General features: G+C 32.6%; 1 protein-coding gene across 20 annotated transcripts in view; it reads right to left on the reverse strand.

Moving 5' to 3' along the window:
- Positions 1-19,133, reverse strand: part of dati (datilografo) — a 100,484-nt gene extending 81,351 nt beyond the window's left edge. For 19 of the 20 annotated variants that reach the window (XM_053763091.1, XM_053763080.1, XM_053763087.1 and 16 more), the window contains exon 1: positions 17,709-19,133. The gene's annotated coding sequence lies outside the window, so the exon portion shown is untranslated. Of the gene's footprint in view, positions 1-8,666; positions 9,094-17,708 lie in introns of those variants that run through there. The other variant, XM_053763070.1, reaches the window with a different exon arrangement.
- Positions 19,134-19,360: the final 227 nt, after the last annotated feature.

Raw genomic sequence — 19,360 nt, forward strand, 5'->3', positions numbered from 1 at the left:
AACCATAATTCCTCAGAACCACATTCCTACTTTTACTTCTATCCTTCACAGCAGCTTTCAAAATTCTTAATTATTAGATCATTGGCCTCTGACTACGCATGATAACTTCTATTTTTAGTTTTATTGTCGTGGTTTGATTGAGCAAAATCGAATTGTGATAAAAAAAAAAACTCTGTATTCTCCAATTGTGCAGCATGTTCAAAAGTGTAAACCTGGCCTAACGCTAGCAAATTCTATTTTTAATGTTTAGATCGACTAACGCGCGATGCAGTTTTATGCACAAATTTGCGGCCGCGCCGGATGGAACGCCGCCATTTTTACATTTAAATTTAGAATTCGAATCGCAGGAAGCTCGCTCTATTTTTGAATTTCATTTGTTCGTCTAGGCGTGTCGGAGTGGCCACTCCTATATTAATATGCATTAGAAGAAAAAATAGCAAAGATGCAATTTTTATTCAGTTTTGAATAGTTTTTATTAATCATCAGTAAAGTTTCTACAGCTTTTTATATCGGTTGTCGGCAGTTGGACATTTAGTTGAAATAATCAATGAAAAGTTAATGTACTTGAATACTTCAAACTTTGAATCCCATCTGTAGTCAAGTGTGAGATAAACAATTTCTTAACACAATTTTTAATTGTAATTCAAATAAACACCATACGGTACAAACATTTATCTAGCTACCAATAATAATAGGCATAGAATAAAGCCAATAAAATATTATCTATATTTTAGTATTCAGCTTTTTATCTTGTCTCCGCGCAGTCTAAGCTATATTAAAAAATATATTCTAAACGAAACAATAAAAAAAAATAACTAAAGTGAAAATTTAAAATTAAAATGTATTTAGTAGGTATAATAACAATAGTAATATATATAAAATAAAATTTAAAAAATCTGCTAAATTAAATTTATAAAATCTGCTAATCCAAATCGTGCCCAAAATCACACCAAAAAGATACGAGACGTTTCGTTTCATCCGAACGCATCAGGAATGCACTTGCGTTATTTTCGACGAACCTTGAATTTTAGTGTATTTTTGTATGCACCCACTGCACTTGGCTTTGATTCTGAATTTAAAAATTAGGGCTTCGTAAACAGACTTTCAGCCAGTATTAAAAAAAAATTATATAGTATGATGCTCAAAATAATGTTATCACATTTGTAAACAATTAGACAAGGTACTGGGAAGAAAAATACTAAAACTCTAATTTTAAAAATAAAAGTATATGTGTATAATTTTAAATTAAAAATTGAATGGTAAATTAAATAATTAAGTATATATTTTGTATCTGCTCTGTAAGAGATGTATTTTCTACTGAAATATTAGCCTTAACATTATTACATAGATTTTTATGAACTATCAGGTATTTTTTTATTTGTGTCTCTTCAATTTATAGGCTATTATTATTTAAGGCATTATAATATTGGAAGCCAGATTTTTTTATTTTATTACCTGTAAAACTATTAATATTATTTTAACTGCGCATCATGAATAAAAAAGTCATAATTTAGGTTAAAAGAGAGTAAACATGTATTGGAATTAGATTATTTTTTTGTCAACGTTCAAATTATCTATAATTGAGTTGTAACTCTTATTGAAGGTAGATCAAAAATGTACTAAGTATAAATAAAATTATGTATATATTGTGTACGTAGTGTGTGTGATATCGAAAAAAGTATCTAGGTACTACTTCTTTTAAATAAATCAAAGTTTACGCTAAGATTACGTTAATCCTTAAAGGTGTTAGACATATGTTCCGAATTAATCACACAAAAACAAGAAATAGATCCACGCACACAAGCGTAGGCGGTCGCTGATTGGCACAGACGCAAATTTCGCATGTGTGGTTATTTTAATTTTTACACGATCTATTTTTGAGAGAATAAGTTTTTATCCCTCCTGTACTGCGCTGAAGACGTATTGATACTTTTTAGGTTAATAAAAATGTTTTTTTTAAATAAATATTTACGACACGACACGCATGACGTGTCTGTCATAATTGAACTATGAAACTAATGAAACTGCTGAACGAGATTGAGGTAAATTTTGTAATTATTTTTTTAAGCATTAGTTTTAATTAGGATCGCTGCCATTACTAACAAAATAAATCTAAGATGTAAGTAACTTACATTACTTAGATGATACTTTATTTAATATCTCATTATATAAACGAAAAACTACGTAAGGCGATAAAATAAATTATTTTCATTCACTCCGCAGCAATTATAGCGCATTTTATTTAATTTATGAATAACAAGATTTCTAATTTATGCCCTAGGTAACCTTGTGGCATGTTTTATCTTTTTTTAAACCACTAACATGTAATAATATGAAGTTTTAATGATTTGTTTATTTTAGTTATTGTCGTGTTGGCTTTGTCTAATGTGCGTAGGAGCCAATAGGTCTGTTCGAGTTTGAAGTTCGCAGTTAAGTTTTTAATTTATATTGATTTTAGAAAACACGCTTATGTAGCTATGACTTTATATTTATTTATATTGAAGAGAGAAAAATCTGTAATTTTTTAATAACATTGCACATCGTATGAGTAAAATTTATTTATTAATTAAGTTTTCGGCACTGTTTTGTTTATCTAACATATTTTGTTTCGCAAAATGTTGGTTATAATAACTCTTTGGCCAAAATAAATAACAAATAAATAAATAATAAAATCTATCTATATACTCGTACTCTATATTACTAGTAATGGTACCTACTATAGGAATCCAGACGATTTAAGATCAGATAAGATACTTTTAATTTAAAACTTCCACCAAAGCACCGAAGGCAGATTATGAAAAAAAAATACGTAGTAAAACTGATTAATATTTCATAAACAATTAATAACAGAACATTATGCAAATAAATACAGAGGTGACACTAATAATAGGCGTAAAGACAATTTTAAGATTAGAATATATTAAGTATCAAAATGAAAAATCGCGCTATCTTCTTTGTGTTTTTTGGCACCGCAGCCAAACATTGGTTTATATGAAATATCCACACACACATACATGCGGTGTTTACCAGTAGAAGGAAACAACTCGCGATACACCATTTTATTGGATGTGCACATGTGTGTGTTACCTAGATACTAAAGCGTGAAAAAAATTACCTATTGGGGGGGGGCTATGTCTTTTCTTCGACTATGTATCTACGTCATACTAGTACACAGCACCTCGAGGCCCTGTATGAGCCTCTATGGCGCGGTAATAGCGGCGAGTTTGCAATAAATTCGGGTAGGACAGTACGAGGAAGATAATTTGCTGCATTTATAAAAATGTACACAAGGAAAATGAATTCTAACAAGTGAAGGAGTGCCTTCACTTGAATTTATTTTTATGGAGACCATCATAATGGTGGTATTTCTGATCTATCTGTCTGTCTGTACATTGCAGATATTTAAGAAAAAATATGTAAGAAGAGAAATTGTATGATATTTCATATCGAATTGTAAAAAAAAATTGAAGTTATTTATGACATATTATCACTTAATAAAGATTGAAGAACAACATGACGAACGAGATTTCGTTCTAATACGAATAACTCAAATCGATCTAGAATTGGTCCACTCATTTATCCTCCTGTGTCGTACGAGGCGAGTAAAGGACATATTGCCTGAGCAGGAAGATGGCCGTAAAAACGCAGCCAATTCTTCTGTGAGAGAAAAGCTACACCAATATATTAGCTACGTTTCAACGTACACAACTATTCTAATATTCGTAAAAAGCTTTAAGCGTTAAAACTTTAAGCTATCAATACTTAGTTTTTGTCTCGTACATTGATACGAGTATGGTAAGGTGACAAAACATACTTTTGCTTATAAGTATTATTAACTTTTTTATGAATAACAGAGCTAGACTTTGATTCTCGGTTCACTAGCATCGGCGGTTGCATGATTTATAAAACAAAGAATTTACCAACTTATAAAGTAAATGAGTCACAAAGCATGTTTACCAAACTAGATCTAAGGCTGTTTCTAGAAAACCGTGTTTGACTCGTCTCTAATAACACCAGCTATTGTTCTGTCCGTGTTTTTGAATGTTTGCCACGAAATCTATCGCAAGTTTGATAAATCAAATCGTATAATAAAAGCCGAGGAAGGGTAAGTAGCTTTTTCCGAAGATTTTTTTATGAATACTAATTTATTTCACGCTTTGTAAAAAATTTGCCATAATATTATACCGGTAGATTTTATATATTTTTATGGTTCTGAAAAAGTGCTAAATTAGTAATGCTCTGACGTGTCTATATGATTTATTTTTTTATTTAAATTGTAGTGGACAGTATTTTTTTGTGCATAGTGACGTCACTGCGACATAATTTCTCACATAGGTGATAATTTTTGATATTTACATTGATATTTAAAACAAATGCCAATAAAAGACATATGGAGACTCTACTTATTATGGATTATTTCAGTCTCTCAATGAGTATTTTCCCTGATACTTCCCTACATCTTTTCTTATCAACTTCGCATGGTCGACATTCTTAGTTGACGGACGCATAATGATCCTTACGACATGTCATTCTTCATATACATGGTGCCAGGTGAAGACCAGCGTTACAGCTTCTGCCACAGTGACATGCTGTGCTGGTCGCCTTTTCGATAAAAACTTATATACTTTTATATCGCATAATGTTAATTTTAAGTCGGGTAGTTAGTTGTTACTTTATGTATTTCTTTTTTGTCGAATAAACATATTTTCTTTCTTTCTTTATCAAATTAGTTTCGAATGAGTTTCCTTCGGCATTTCTTCTCAGCAGTGGTCGTTCCGAAATGCCAGTAGTTTGTAGTTTGTGAGAAATTACTATTTAATATAAAATTTTACACGAAAAATTGCCTGTGAACGTCTAGCTTCTGAATTTGATTTATCTCAAAGCCAATAAGATGTAGAAAAAAGTAATTAGTAAATATCATGCGTCAAAGTATTCCCTTCGAAAGGATAAATCACAGATAATTATTCCTTTTATTTATGTGATAAATGATTTGTATAATATCACATGACACGAAAGTCCAATTTATCCCGTTGTGCGGTCGTATCTTAATGCCATACTAACCGGATTTTTATCGAGAAATCAGGGTTCGATTCCTGGTAGATACTGCATTTTTCCTAGCGGGTCCTACTTTTATTAAAATGTATGTAAATTTGCGTACGGGCTTGCCGGTTGGCTCTGTTTGTTTCCATTGATTTACTTTTTACTATACTTTAAACCACAGTTGCTATATTCAACTTTGACGTTAACTTTAAGCTGCGCGCAACAACGCAAAATTCGTTATTTTATCTAGACGACATGCAGGTTAAAGTTAACGTCGAACTTGACTGATGAAACTGTGCCTCGAAGTGTTTTAAAATTAAAATAAATCGTATAACAATGGAAACATGCATGGAAATCCAAATATTACTAATTACCAGAGACAAAGAAAATTAAAGATGTCATAGCCATATGAAATAGAAGACAAATTACAATCTCCCGTCCCTTACTGGCTTATCACATACAAAGCGACAGATTGGGCATTGTAAAACCGGTGTGATTTCATTTGAGACTGAGATTTTATTTATGATTTGTGATTGTTAATTAATATATATTCATTGTGAGTATTTTAATTTTGATAATTATTTTGAATGGACTTAATTAGTTTTATTGTACATACATTTAATTTTATTGTTATTTTATATGTATGTATGGATCTTTGATCTGAAAATAATTTTAATATTTTAAGATATAATATATACCACTTTGTCCCCTTTCTTCTCGCGTATCCATATCCACACTTCCATACTAATATGTCTGTCTGTCTGTCTGTCTGTTCCGCTTCGCATAGAAATTCACGCGTTCGATACCGCGGGCAAAAACTATTTTCTATTTATACTTACATTACTTTTTCTTGTATGAGCGAAACGGAAGACGAGACGAAATATATCGTTTTCTATGTTTACAAAAATGACATTAAACAGTTTACAGGCCCACAATGGACACATACTTTGAACTAACGTTGTATGCAAACTAAGTACACGAAACGTCTCATTGCATCTATTACGTAATTCTTGCATGTGTGCGTTCATCTCTGTGTGTTTGCCAATGCGTTTTTATCGCAAAATTGGTAGTAAAAAAGACAATAGAAGCGACATAGATGTTTTTTCTCCTTCTCTCTCTATCTCTCATTTTGGCGTGCTCCTGGTTACATTCGGGGCTGCAAAGCTGCGACGCACGGAACTATAAAAAAAAAATCTTAAACTTTTGAACTTTCGCCTGCGATTTTACGGCCTAACGTAAACCCTATCTGGGAATATTATTGTTGCCATTTCGCTGCAAAGGCTATGTATCCCTTAATCACCCCGTACGGCATCCACGGGAGAAATGATTCTAAAATCTGTAAAAATATTTTCATAAAACCAGTGGATTTAATTCAATTGTTTTTTTGCAAAATTGTGATGACTCTGATAACTCTGTTTCTCGCAGGCAAACAGGTGTGCGGCCCACCTGATGGTAAGTGGTCACCACAGCCTATCAACGCCTGCAACACCAGGGGTGTCTCACGCGCGTTGCCTACTTGGTAGCCTAGGATATTTTGCCACAATATCTGTGAATGCTATGTATATAGATGTATATAATATGCTGTCATTTTTTTATTCCAAATTCTGTGACTTTTACATAGATATATATATATGTATAGTAACAATTTTTCCACTTATTTTACAATAATACGAGGAAAACGTCGTTTCTTAACGTCCAAACGTGTTTTTAATATTTTAAAACAACTCTTATTGGCCGATTACAAAACTGTTTGCGCACACGCATTTATTGTTCGTTATATGTGTTTGAGTTTTATAATGGTGTGGATTATGACCGCTGAATGTACTAATGGAATTTAATATGGTATTTAGTGTTTATCTGTTTGTAATTTCTATAGTAAGTTCTAAATATTTAATGTTGATTTTACTATAAGCGACATTTGAATTAATTTTGAGTGTTTCTCAGAGCGTTTGGATTCGACTGTTGTGGCCGCGCTGTCATTACGATCCGTCAATTTTCTTGAGGAAGGAATCATTTCCGAAATCAATCATTCATAAAATTTACATTACCACACTACAGATTAATTATTTTATAGTCAGATATTGTATAACTAAATCTTGTCTTTGTTAAAATTTGAAAAATTGTAATGTCAGCGCGGCCGCAGCCGAAACCCTCTGAGAACCAGTTTTATGAGACTCTGACTGTGACAATTTGTTTGAACATTGCTTTTACACATTAAACATTTTTTTTATTGTATTGTTCAACTAATATCCGATTACTGTTACTTAGCTTAGCATATTTTGATTTTGATAATGTATAAAGATGAAATTTTATTATTTTTAACGTTTTATACAAAAATAATAAAACTAATTACTATTGAATACTACTGAATCAAAATAAATTGAAACAAAAAAAAACTGTATATAAAAAGCATTGTGTAGTTATGTTAGTGTTAAGTAATTTCTACGCAACCCGAAGTCTCTCATCTCTGCGTGTTACCGGTTGCGTTCCGGGTTGTGAAGCCGCCAAGCCTGGGGTCAGTGTAAAAAAAACAACTTTGATTTTGAAGAATCGACTGTGATTTTATAACCGGCCGCCTGTCTGACGTCAACCCTCCTTGAGAATGCTATTGTTGCCTATCAGCTGCCTAGGCTGTGTCCCTTAGTGGCCATGTACGACATCAACGGGAGGATGATGTATGGAGTGGTACTATTTTAGGGCGGAACCACAGCCGACAAAAAATCCATTGATGTTCAGTATGGGTACAAAATGATACTTATTTTTATGTTTATCAAATTTTAAATACTAACGCATTTTATTTCTAAAGTTTTTTATGACACATCAATTTTTTGTCATTTAGATAAAAATAATGTCAGTTCGTTATTAAACCGATATTACGTGACATACATCAACGTATCGAAATAAAAATGTAATAAATACTTGAATAAAATATATGTAAAATAAAAATATTCCGTCCATTTTTCAATGGTAAAAAAAAAATCTAAGATCAACAATAGGTACCAGATACGAATGAGCATTTAAAACGTTTTAAGTATTTTTTTCCTTCAAAATGGACAGCATATATATATATATATATATATATATATATATATATATATATATATATATATATATATATATATTTATAATAAAAGCTACATTAGCTTTTCTATTTTTTACACGTTTTATTAAAATATATTTTGATCATAAAAATATTAAAAGTACTTAAAACTTATACTACTTCTTATAATAATACTGGTGGAAAATACTGAATCTGTAAAAGACTATTGTTCTAAAAACTATATTACTGCCCATTTTTTTTTCAAATATAGAACGAAAAAAAAAATATAGAAAGGAATGGAATAATACAGAGGTACAATGACCAATATTTTAACGTAATTTTAAAATCTAAAACGGAACTCATCGTTTTAGAAACTTATCTCTAATAGGACGTCACTTTAAATAAGATTTAAAACTTATTCTTTTGAAAGGTTAATGCTGACTTCATGCTTAAGTTAACACTAAATAATTAAAATAATTTAAATTACACGTGAACTGTTCGTGAAAATCCTACTCAATTTGATAACTCCTGGCACAAAAGTAAATATTTTTAATATGCTTTTATATTAGCAAAAAAATATACTAACCTTTATAATATTTCCAAAAAAAGTCCAAGAGTCACATATTGAAGAGATTTCATATTTTACTTTAAAAGTCTTTATTGTTGAAAAAAAAAATCACGCTGCGTTGCCGAATGCAGTCTTATCGCCGAATTACTCACATTTACATATTTTCATTGCATAACTTTTTTTAATTTCACGGAACAGCGACATCGGTTATTTTTTTAAATCAGTACTATTCACACGCAAAATTGCTTTCAGCCAAACGTTAAGAAACTGTCACATTTGAAAAAAAAAAAGGTATTCCGTGGCGCGGCGTACGATTTTCAAATACGGAATTCGGCCAGAAATAACTTTAGTGATGTGCAAAATTACTCGATTTATCTGAGATAACTACATTTTCATTATTTGCGACTATTTTGTTGCGCGCACATGCAGTTTCAACACATTATGATCTAACACTGGCCGAGTCTCGATTGCAGAACATACTTATTCTAAGTCAACTTACATTCGTTCATATTTGCCTGCGGGGCTTAGGGCTGTGTTTAGAGCCTAGGTCTATTCTGGTTTTGTGTTCAAACGCTTCCTTTTTTTTAGTTTTTGCAGCTGTAACTGCGAGCGGTAAGTACCTTTTTTCAGCAATTAGAAATGGTGCGTTAGATATATGAATTAACTCAATTTAGAATTAGTGAAGTTTTGTAATTGCCCGTTTTAAACATTTATTTTAGATGTGTATGTTTTAAAACTAAATGTCAAATTCATATTATATAATATTTTATAAGAAAACTGCAATAACTTTATTAAGAGTATTTAAATAGTAAAACAACAAAACAAATGTTATAATAAATTTAAAACGATTTTTAAACATAATCTTCTAATATTACAATTAAGAAAATGTGTTCAAAGTGAATTTTACACTTCGAGCCATTCTATATCCATGTTGCAATTCTCACAGGAGCGAAATCGCGGAATAAAGCAATTATTTAGACATTTTATTTCACAAAAAAATCATAAAATCTCTCGAATACTTCCTACTCATACCCGATACATTGTAAGAAGATCGCCAACCCTAGATTTCGCGTAGTACAAGAAACGTCTTGCATATAATAATATGTTTTAGCCTATATTGAGCGCTTACAGGCACCGTCTGAGCTGCGCATGCGACTCGTTACTGCAAACTTTAACGTTTCGTTATAACGTTATTTGTTACTTTTTGATTCATATAAAATTGCAAATTGCTTTTATCCTTAACTAGCGGCCGGTCCCTGGTTCGTTCGGTTCGCTGAAAAACATAATCAATTATACCTACTCCTAAACCTTCCCCAGGAATCACACTATCTATTGGTGAAAACCGCATGAAAATCCATGCAGTAGTTTTGCGTTTATTGCGAACAGACAGACGCGGTTGAGAACTTTGTTTTATAATATGCCTTACATACACGTTTACAGTAAGCGATAAGCTCAAAAGCCACTGAGTGGATTTTTACCAATAGATAGTGTGATTCATGAGGAAGGTTTAGGCATAGATTTGTAACTAGTAATTGCACGCGGCTTCGCCTTCGTAGATTTTCCACGGGAACAGGATAGGGGCGGACGGAGATGGAATCTATCATACAAATCATTACGGATACACGTTACACGCACGCAATATTTGTTGTCATTGTAATACCAAATCGAATAGTCAAGACTGGTTGATAAATGCCCAGTTGCCAGAGGACAAACGCCATAATTTATTTACTACTAGCTTTTGCCCACATCTTTGTATGTGAGCAAAAATTCGTTTCCAGTAAATCCCTTCTTAGCGCTCCCCTACTCTGTCCTAGGAACCAACACATCAAATTTCACCTTTCTACGCCCAGTAGTTTCGGCTGTGCGTTTTATGTCAGTCAGTCACTCAGTAACGCAAGAGTTTTATATAGATTATTTATAGGCATATTTAAATGTGGGTATATCAATAAATATATATTTTGTTAACTCTTTAGCATATGTTTTGAAAGAATATTTACGGAATTTCTTATGAATATAACTAATATTACCTCAGTCATTTACACTATTAAATAAATAATATTTTCTTTTAAACCAAAAATTATGACGCTCATTTTGAATACTTTTTAATTTGAAACATATTTTTTTTTCACTACGATCTCATGATGTCATAAATAAAAAATGTTTGAGCATATTTAAAAGCTAAATAATTGCAACAATTTACTTTTTATGTCTCATAACAATTTTTTACCATTAAATAAAAACTTAAAAATAACTCGTTAACCAAATAACAGTTACTGCGAAGTCCCCGCACTACTTAGTTGTATGCACCGTGCAATGGCCTGCACTACACTATTCCGACCATAGACTAAAAAGACCTAATACTAATACCTTACATTCTAAAACCAACTGTAAAATGTTGTGATTAGAGTCGTTTTTTGTAACGGAATTTTGGTAATATAAGTTGTTGTGATCGGAAAAGTTTTTTAGAAGCAAGTTCTTATACTTATTCGCTATGAATTTTAGCTAGGTATAGAAGTATTAGGTATAGAAAGAAATGTAGGCGTGGGCTGTTTCTGGGACACAGCTCGGTTAGAAATCTTCGAACCTAACGCAATATATTGTGCTATAATTATTTGAGATGTATCTTTCGAGATTTGTTGCTCTGTTCATTGATTTTAAAATTAGTTTTTTTTTCTTTTCTTTAAATATAAGAAAACAGAGATGAAAATTAATATTAAAAATATAATTAATGTTAGTTTCATGTTGTTATTTATGGCTTCGGATAGAACATCTTGGAAGGAGTGTGGGAGAACTTTGCCCAGCAGTGGGACGAAGTAGATTAACAAAAAAAAAACATTAATTATATACTTTTCCCTAGTCGAATATCCAATTAGTGTTTATTTTTATGTGTAATTATTAAGCATATTTTCGTTTTAGTTTTTATTATAATTATTGTAATGTTTCATCGTAATAATAACTCAATTAATTAGTTAAAAATAAATTTATTAACTCGAAATATGTCTCGAAATATGTAAAATATGAAATATGAGTCTCGTGCCTATTAATTTTTAAAGATGAATTAAAGATATTAAAAAAAAAACACAAAATACCTCAAATAAGGTGACCAATTCGTTATTCATCTAGCTGTTGTCCGCGGCTTCGCCCGCGCTAGACTCTCCACTAAACTCCACCTCAAAAACCACATAAATCCCATTTTCACTTTTGACATAGTACCACAGGCTACATTTTGCCGCGAACGAAGCTGCGGGCAGTAGCTATTATTAAAATTATATAATAACCCACAAAGCTACAAACTACGTTAGACCGCGCCGAGAAGAAAATCGCATTTATAGATGGATATAATGCATCTGTTCAAATCCAGTTTGGCTTCGTATGCGGCCTAACGGTCTCGGGTTCGAAGCCGGCAGTGTTCCGTGACCCCGATCGGCTAATTAATGGTATCATACATTTTTATCACTAAGAGCTTTCCAGTGATACTTTTATTGAATATTTAATCTATATATATTAATAAAATATTATAGAGAGAAAAGTATTTTTGTAAGCTTATAAATTACTGGACCGATTTTTATTATAGAGATAGATAAAAGGTAATTGACGTTTTTCCCTTCGCCGCCTCTCACGATAACCAAAATAATATAAATATAATAATATGAAAATAAAGAACAATAAGTTTTTATAAAATGATATTTTTAATAGGAGCTCTTATAGACATCGTCATCTTGTTACATTCAATGAGGGACAAAAAATCCAGTAAACCGTTGACCGCTCCCTCGTCGGGAGCCGATGCTGGGTGCGCCATCATGATAATGCAGTGTCATGAGCGACATGGAAACTTTCAACTCTGTAGGACAAAAGTTCGCTTCTATTATTCTATTCTAGATACAACTCGATTTATGGACGGTGCAAGTGACGAACTACAGTCGACGTCGAAATACAGTCTGGTAAAACAAATTCATATTTAAAAATATTATAATAGGGAATTCGTACGCTGAATTTAGATTTTGTATAGCTCTTAAGTTTTAATATATAACTATTAGTATATTTGTGTGTATTCATCAAAATAACTCAACTTGTGTATTAAACACAAACTCGTATGCGGTAGATTGTTCAATATAATATTAATAAGAATGCTAAGTTTATGAGAAAATTCCGTGCGTGGTCTATAAGTTTGAGGAATAGATCTTCTTTTTTTACTATATCGGTTTCTAAGTCAATCGACCACCCTTTATATATTTGTTTTAATTAGTGTTCTCCAAGCCAAACCAAGCTGTACGCAACTAATTTTAATTTTGCGTTTCACTACGTTTTTTTTACGCTTTTTCAGGTATTAAACGCGCCTGCGTAAATTTCCCACGGGAATAATTATTTTTCCGAGATGAAACAGTATGTCGTTTTCCATACTTCAAACTACATGTATGCGACATTTCAATAAGATTAGTTGGGTAGATAGAGCGTGAAGAGTTAACAATATTTTTGTCTAGTTTTGTCTATTAACTTTCGCATTTATAATATTAGTTAGGATTACCACGGGAGAGAAGCCTCGGCCCGCAGCTAGTGATTAATAAATTAAACAATTTCAATTAATAATGCATCCGATTATATACTCGTATATGTCACACATGGTTTTTAACTAAATTTAAACATAATAATGTTAGCTCAGTGATTAAGCTGTCCCGGATAGACAGGGACATAGGTTCAATTCCCTCTAGATTTCGGGATTTTTTCATCTCATTATTGTTTCTAATTTTGGTCGCCTGGTGACATTATTTTTGTCAATATAGATATAAATTATTTATATGTCGTCAAGGATGATATGCGTGTCAATGGTCTGACAACTGGGGATAATGCCGACGACCGTGCGAAGTGGAGACGGGAAAGTAGGAAAGCGGACCCTGGGCTCCGACGCTCAACGGCTGAGGAAGTAACCGGGATTACGCTCAAATGAGAGAGAGAGAGATATGTATAATATAGATCATATAAATATATTCTTTCTATACTCATTTCCGCATACCATTTCGAAATAAATAGACAGTAAGTAAGTAAGTAATTTTACTCAAACTGTAAGAAATTTCCATACAACTTGCCCGTGACAAACATACGTACATCACGACATACAGACAAATGTGTACAAAACCCCTCACGACTCTAATGTAATAAGACGCATTTTTGTTTGACAAAAACCCACTTAATGGTGTTTGAAAATTGACGTCGGTGTGAATGGGCTTACATGTTGCTCCACTTTATATTTGACTAGTTGCTTCCCGGGACTACGCTCCTATAGGAATTTTGGGATAAAAGTATTCCATTTACTATTTTCCAGGTATTCTACTAGTGTGCCAAATTTCATCTAAGTTCGTTCAGTAGATTTAGCGTGATTGAGTAACAAGTGGGATATTAGTGGGATGGGATTAAAGAATTTAGGGACATTTCAAGCTTCTATTGTTGGTAAAGTTAAAAACGTATTTTACAATGTAATGTTCTTGTTTTTTACATTCTTCTCATATCAGAAGTTGGACCGCATCATGGTGATTTTTACTTTTGAAGCCGCTGCACAAAACATCGAGAGTACTGGGGCTGAATCAGAGGATCTATTTTCTTAACCAGGACTGGCGCCTTTTCCCTACAATTCTTTTGCCTTAAAATTTTCCCTGGATAATCCTGTATTTGTTATATAATATTATTTGTCAAATTACTTAATAATTAAGTCTAAAAATATTTTAGTAAATGATTACTTTTTGCGATTTTTGTATGTTACGTTTCTCAAAAAAAAAACAACATCTTTTTAACAAAACATCTCTTTAAATATAAGAAGTAGAGCGACATTCAAGTCGATGTCATTGGTGTGACACGTCGTTTTTACTCCGAGTGCATTCTTCATCCGCGGCATTCCTGTCCGCAAAACAAGTGTCGCTGCGCACACGCAGGAAACATGCGTTATGACCCGCTGTTTAGCATACGCGAAAATTTTATACCCTATGCGGATCTTTTGGGAATATTTTTTTAATTTTATTTAAGTCTTTCTTCCTTATTGAGAAAAGGCCGCGGTGAAGTTTGTAACGCAGCTTCTTCACCTGCGTTTTAGAAGTCGGCGGTAGATTTAGTTTTAAGACTTATTCCCAGCACACTAGCGCCCCTTCACATTTTTATTAATTTGTTTTATTTCATAGCGAATATTATAGAAAAATATTTGGACAGGTTATGCCACACGAATTTTAGTAAATAGTATTTAAGCTTTCTCTAGTAAAATTTGGTTAATTTTTTCATCAATAAGTTATATCAACTATGCTTTCGTACTTATATTGTACAATTGATGCAAGAAAAATGATGCGTTTACAAGCCGCTAAATTAATATAGTAATAAAAAGAAATATTTTTCGCAATACATCGTAAACTCGTGTTGAAAATAAAACATAAATTGTTTAAGTTTTTACGTGCAGCTCATTAAGTCAGCTTCTAGAAGCGCGTTAGAAAAACCTGATTGTACTTTTTCTACTGTCGGTCCCTTAAGGCCCTATTTACACTGCGCCACACATATTTTGACAACTTTTATCAACATAATGATGTTGATACAATTGCTAAAATATCCAGCATTACTGGGTTCTAATTTTTGTGTAAGTATTAGGATGCTAAAAGTATTGGGGGATTTGGATAAATGCATGTATTTACATCCTTTCTGTAATAGGTAGGTATGAGGATACCTATTATTTTACAAAGGCCTCTGCCGCGTCTGTCTGCCTGTGTACGATTAACTCAAAAACGACTGCATGTAATTTCATGCGATTTTCACCAATAGATAGTGTGATTCTTCAGGAAAGTTTAGATATATAATTTATTGTTTTTAGCCTAGCAAAGCCGGGACGGACCGCTAGTTGTATTTAGAAGGCAATGGCAGACCACTCTGTGAATATAGGAAGGAAGTTATCTTATTTGGTAAATGACGTATCATTATCATTGTAAAAAGAGATTTTGACAAACAAGCCAATGAAGGCTACCACAAATGCTTAAGGAGTTGTTGTGATTTATTATTATTAGGGAACTTCGTTCAAATATTTCTTTTTAGGTTGAATGAAAGTTAATATATATGTAATTATTTTTAATATATTTGTTGCAGCTCAGCCTTAGGCTTTTACTTTTATTTTATTTTTTATAAACTGTCAAAGTCTATTTTGACGTTTCTAATATGACATTAAGGAAAATACCGCTTTTTTGCATGTCACATTTTTTTTCTCTCTCATACAAGCTATGTCTTGAAGCAAGGCAAAATTTTGTAATTTAAGATTGTTTAAATAAAAACAAGTATTTAGCAACAAAATCTACCAGAATTTCATTTTGTCACCAATCAAAGTGTACCCTACGATACAATATTATTAGTTTACTTTTTAGATTTCAGGATGTAACAGCCTGGGCACCGAGAACACGAGAAGACGAAAGAGAGAAGTTTGTTTTCTTTTAACACGTGTTCAATTATGAATAATCTTCATCAAACTGACTGTAGCGCAATGAGAGATGGCCCTTAAATTCAAAGGCAATATGACCTAAAGCAAATTGAATTCATTAGATGACAACATTAACTCTGATTGGGTTGACATAACTTTAACTTAACGACTGATCAACAAGGACCACCTATTTGCTTGAACTATTGTCAATTTTCGACATAATCAAAAATTTAAATTGAATATTTGAGTAATTTAACTTAGGTTGTAGATAATATACTTAAGTATATTTTTTTTTATTGAGAAGCAAAAACCGAATCGACTCAACAATTCTTCTTTAAAATCCACAAAACCAATTAAATTATTTTAATTGTTATACCTCATTCTATATAAATAAAAGTGAGTGAATGACTGACAGACGTGGAAAGCTGAAATTTTGTGTGTAGGTTCCTAGGACAGTGTAGGGGAACACTAAGAAGGGATTTTCGGAAATTCCCACGGGGAACGGATTTTTACTTACATACGAAGTTGTGAGTTTAAACTAAACTTTAAGATTTTACCATCTCGTATCATTCTTAATTACCTTCTCAATGTGAAATGTAAATGTAAAATTCGTAAAATACTACCACAGAATGCTTCAAATAGCCAGACATGCAGGGAGCTGCGCAGCGTAATTAAATATCCCATCAATATTACCGAAGCATCATAAATTTGGCGCAACCCACTCAGAATTTAATACAAAATCGAGCGAACGCCATATTGAAGCATTTTTTTCCACCCCATGCCCACCCCAGCGTAATTGACCGTTGTGAAAACTATCGTTGGTAAATGACGATCACCCCCCCCCCCACAGCCCACCGGCTCCAACATGGCTGCAATCAATAATTCGGCTGGGCAATGACTGCGATGACTTGCACATGCGCGATGCACCCGAGTCATTGCAAAACCTGAACTTGACTTGCGAAAACGAAAGTTAGAGGCAAATGTTTCTATGCCATCCTTGGCAGTCGCTGATAGTACGCCGTTCTATATACATAGTGATGATTCCGCCGTTGATAATTCTGATTTTTAAGATGATTTACATGAAGAACCTGATGAATTAGATGACGATAATGATGTTGATTAGATATTAGATCAAATCGATGAATTTCTTAAGACAAATTTCAATTTGTTACAACTTAATCATGTAACGAAATATAAAAGTTGAGAGGCATTATTTTTTACATGAGTGCGAGCGAGACGAACAGTACGGCGTTTCCTTACATATAGACGCATTATATAGAATATGACGCTCACCGAACGACGCCTAGTTATTGGAGCTAAAAAACATGGACGCCCACAATTTAACATGGAAATAAAATGGTGAAAATTTTCACAAAGCGGTCATCAAACATGTTGCAAGAAATAATGATTTAAACATAACTTTTACAAATGAAATCAAAAATAAGAACATTGTAGACCTAGACAGTAAAAACCATATAAGAAATCTTTTGAAGATAGGTAAACTACAATCAATAGAGCATTAAGAATAATATAAGAAACAGCTGATATTGTAGTACGTATAATTAAAGAAATAATTCTAACAGAGATCAATCAATCAAAATAAAGTTTACTATTCTTTTACTCACCTGCTTGTGACTGATGTAGTAGATGCTGTAACCCGAGAATGAGGTCTTGTTCTTCTGTTCTATGTTCTTTATCTCTTCCTCTCAATTTCTTATTGCTAAGCGTTATTTCTTTTATTTCTGTATCTTGGACTTTATTAGTATCGTCTGTTGTATTGTCATTTATTGTTTGCCCTTGTGTCTTATTGTAAGCCCATTAAATTTTATCATTTATCATATAAAACGTTATATGTATAGAAATAACGCAAACATTTAACTAATTCTTAACGTTAATTTACTTTTAATTTTGTACTATTAAAGAAATCTAGAAGTCGTTTCAACAGGTAGGTAAACTTGATAAATTTAGATTTTTTTTTGTAACTTTTGAGTATCTTTTTATCTTACCGTTTTTACTTATAATTTAAGGCCAATTTAAGGCACGAGATTTTGTTTCTTCAATTTGTTTTCATCTCCCATATAATCTGAATCGGCAGATGAATCGGTCGAAACTCTTCCAAAACTTATTTGCCAAAGGTCTCAAATATCACTTAGCCCTAATATGTAGTCCAGAGTTTTTTTTACTAAATTACTTTCACTAGATAATATGTAGAGAGTTTGTATATAAAAATCAATGTAAATCAATCGAAAAGTTCCAAAATTAACCAGTGTTGTTTAAATGTACTTAAAGAACTTAAACGTTTAAATTCTCTTTTCTATTGTTTCCTTGTAATAATGGTTGATATAAACTTAAAACTTGTTCTATTGCGAAAAAACGTGTTGCTTTATCGTCAAATGGCGGAGTTTGTTATTTGTTTGTGCTAAATTCCCATTTGCTATGAAATCTTGGCTTTCTTATGCCTTTTCCGCATTTAACTTCTTGCTGTTTGCATCTAGAATGCCATACTTTTCTTTGGCATCATTTCATAGATCTTTCTCTTCTTCTTCTTCTTTACTCTATGGTTCAGGAAGCTCTTCCCGGATGGTCGTGGATGTTACTGTAGCCCTTTCACAACAAATCCGAGCGGAACAACCCTCAGTTGCCTTACACTAGTTTAACAGTTTGTAAAAATGAAACCGGTTCTTGTTTATGGTAAGAGTTCAAGTGTTGCTGAATACTATTGTTTATAAAGTCACTTAACACTATATGATTATGTGGAGAAACTTATAAAGAGTCTATTGCATAAAACTATCCTTGAATGTGACGGCGGGCGGCAGCGGACCCGGACGCATGCGCGCAATTTTGAATTTCGAACCAAAAGTTTGGTTTTTCGAACGTTATTTATTTTTCCTTTTTTTATGTTTGTTTTTTTTTGAATTTTAGGCCGTTTGTTATTATTTTTTTAATTGTTTTATTATTTTTGGTGGGATATTATGTTTTTTTTATGGCGCGTAGGCTTTTTTGCGCGTTGCGTAGGTGGTAGCACGCGACGTCGCCAGCCTCGCCGGTCACACTGATGTCGGGAATCCGGAAGGTTGCATTGCTGCTGCAATGGCCCGATCTCCATCATGAGGGTGTGAGAACCCCCTACACCCCCCACCCCCTCGCTGCACCCCATCCCAATGACTCGCGTCCTCCTGAAATCATCAAATAATGATTTCATGTGCGTTTATTATAAAACTATACGTTTATCAGTGTGGGTTCTAAACTAGGAAATTAATTTATGTGTAGATGTATG

This window comes from Plodia interpunctella, chromosome 23, assembly GCF_027563975.2.
Source record: "Plodia interpunctella isolate USDA-ARS_2022_Savannah chromosome 23, ilPloInte3.2, whole genome shotgun sequence".
Taxonomy (NCBI): domain Eukaryota; kingdom Metazoa; phylum Arthropoda; class Insecta; order Lepidoptera; family Pyralidae; genus Plodia; species Plodia interpunctella.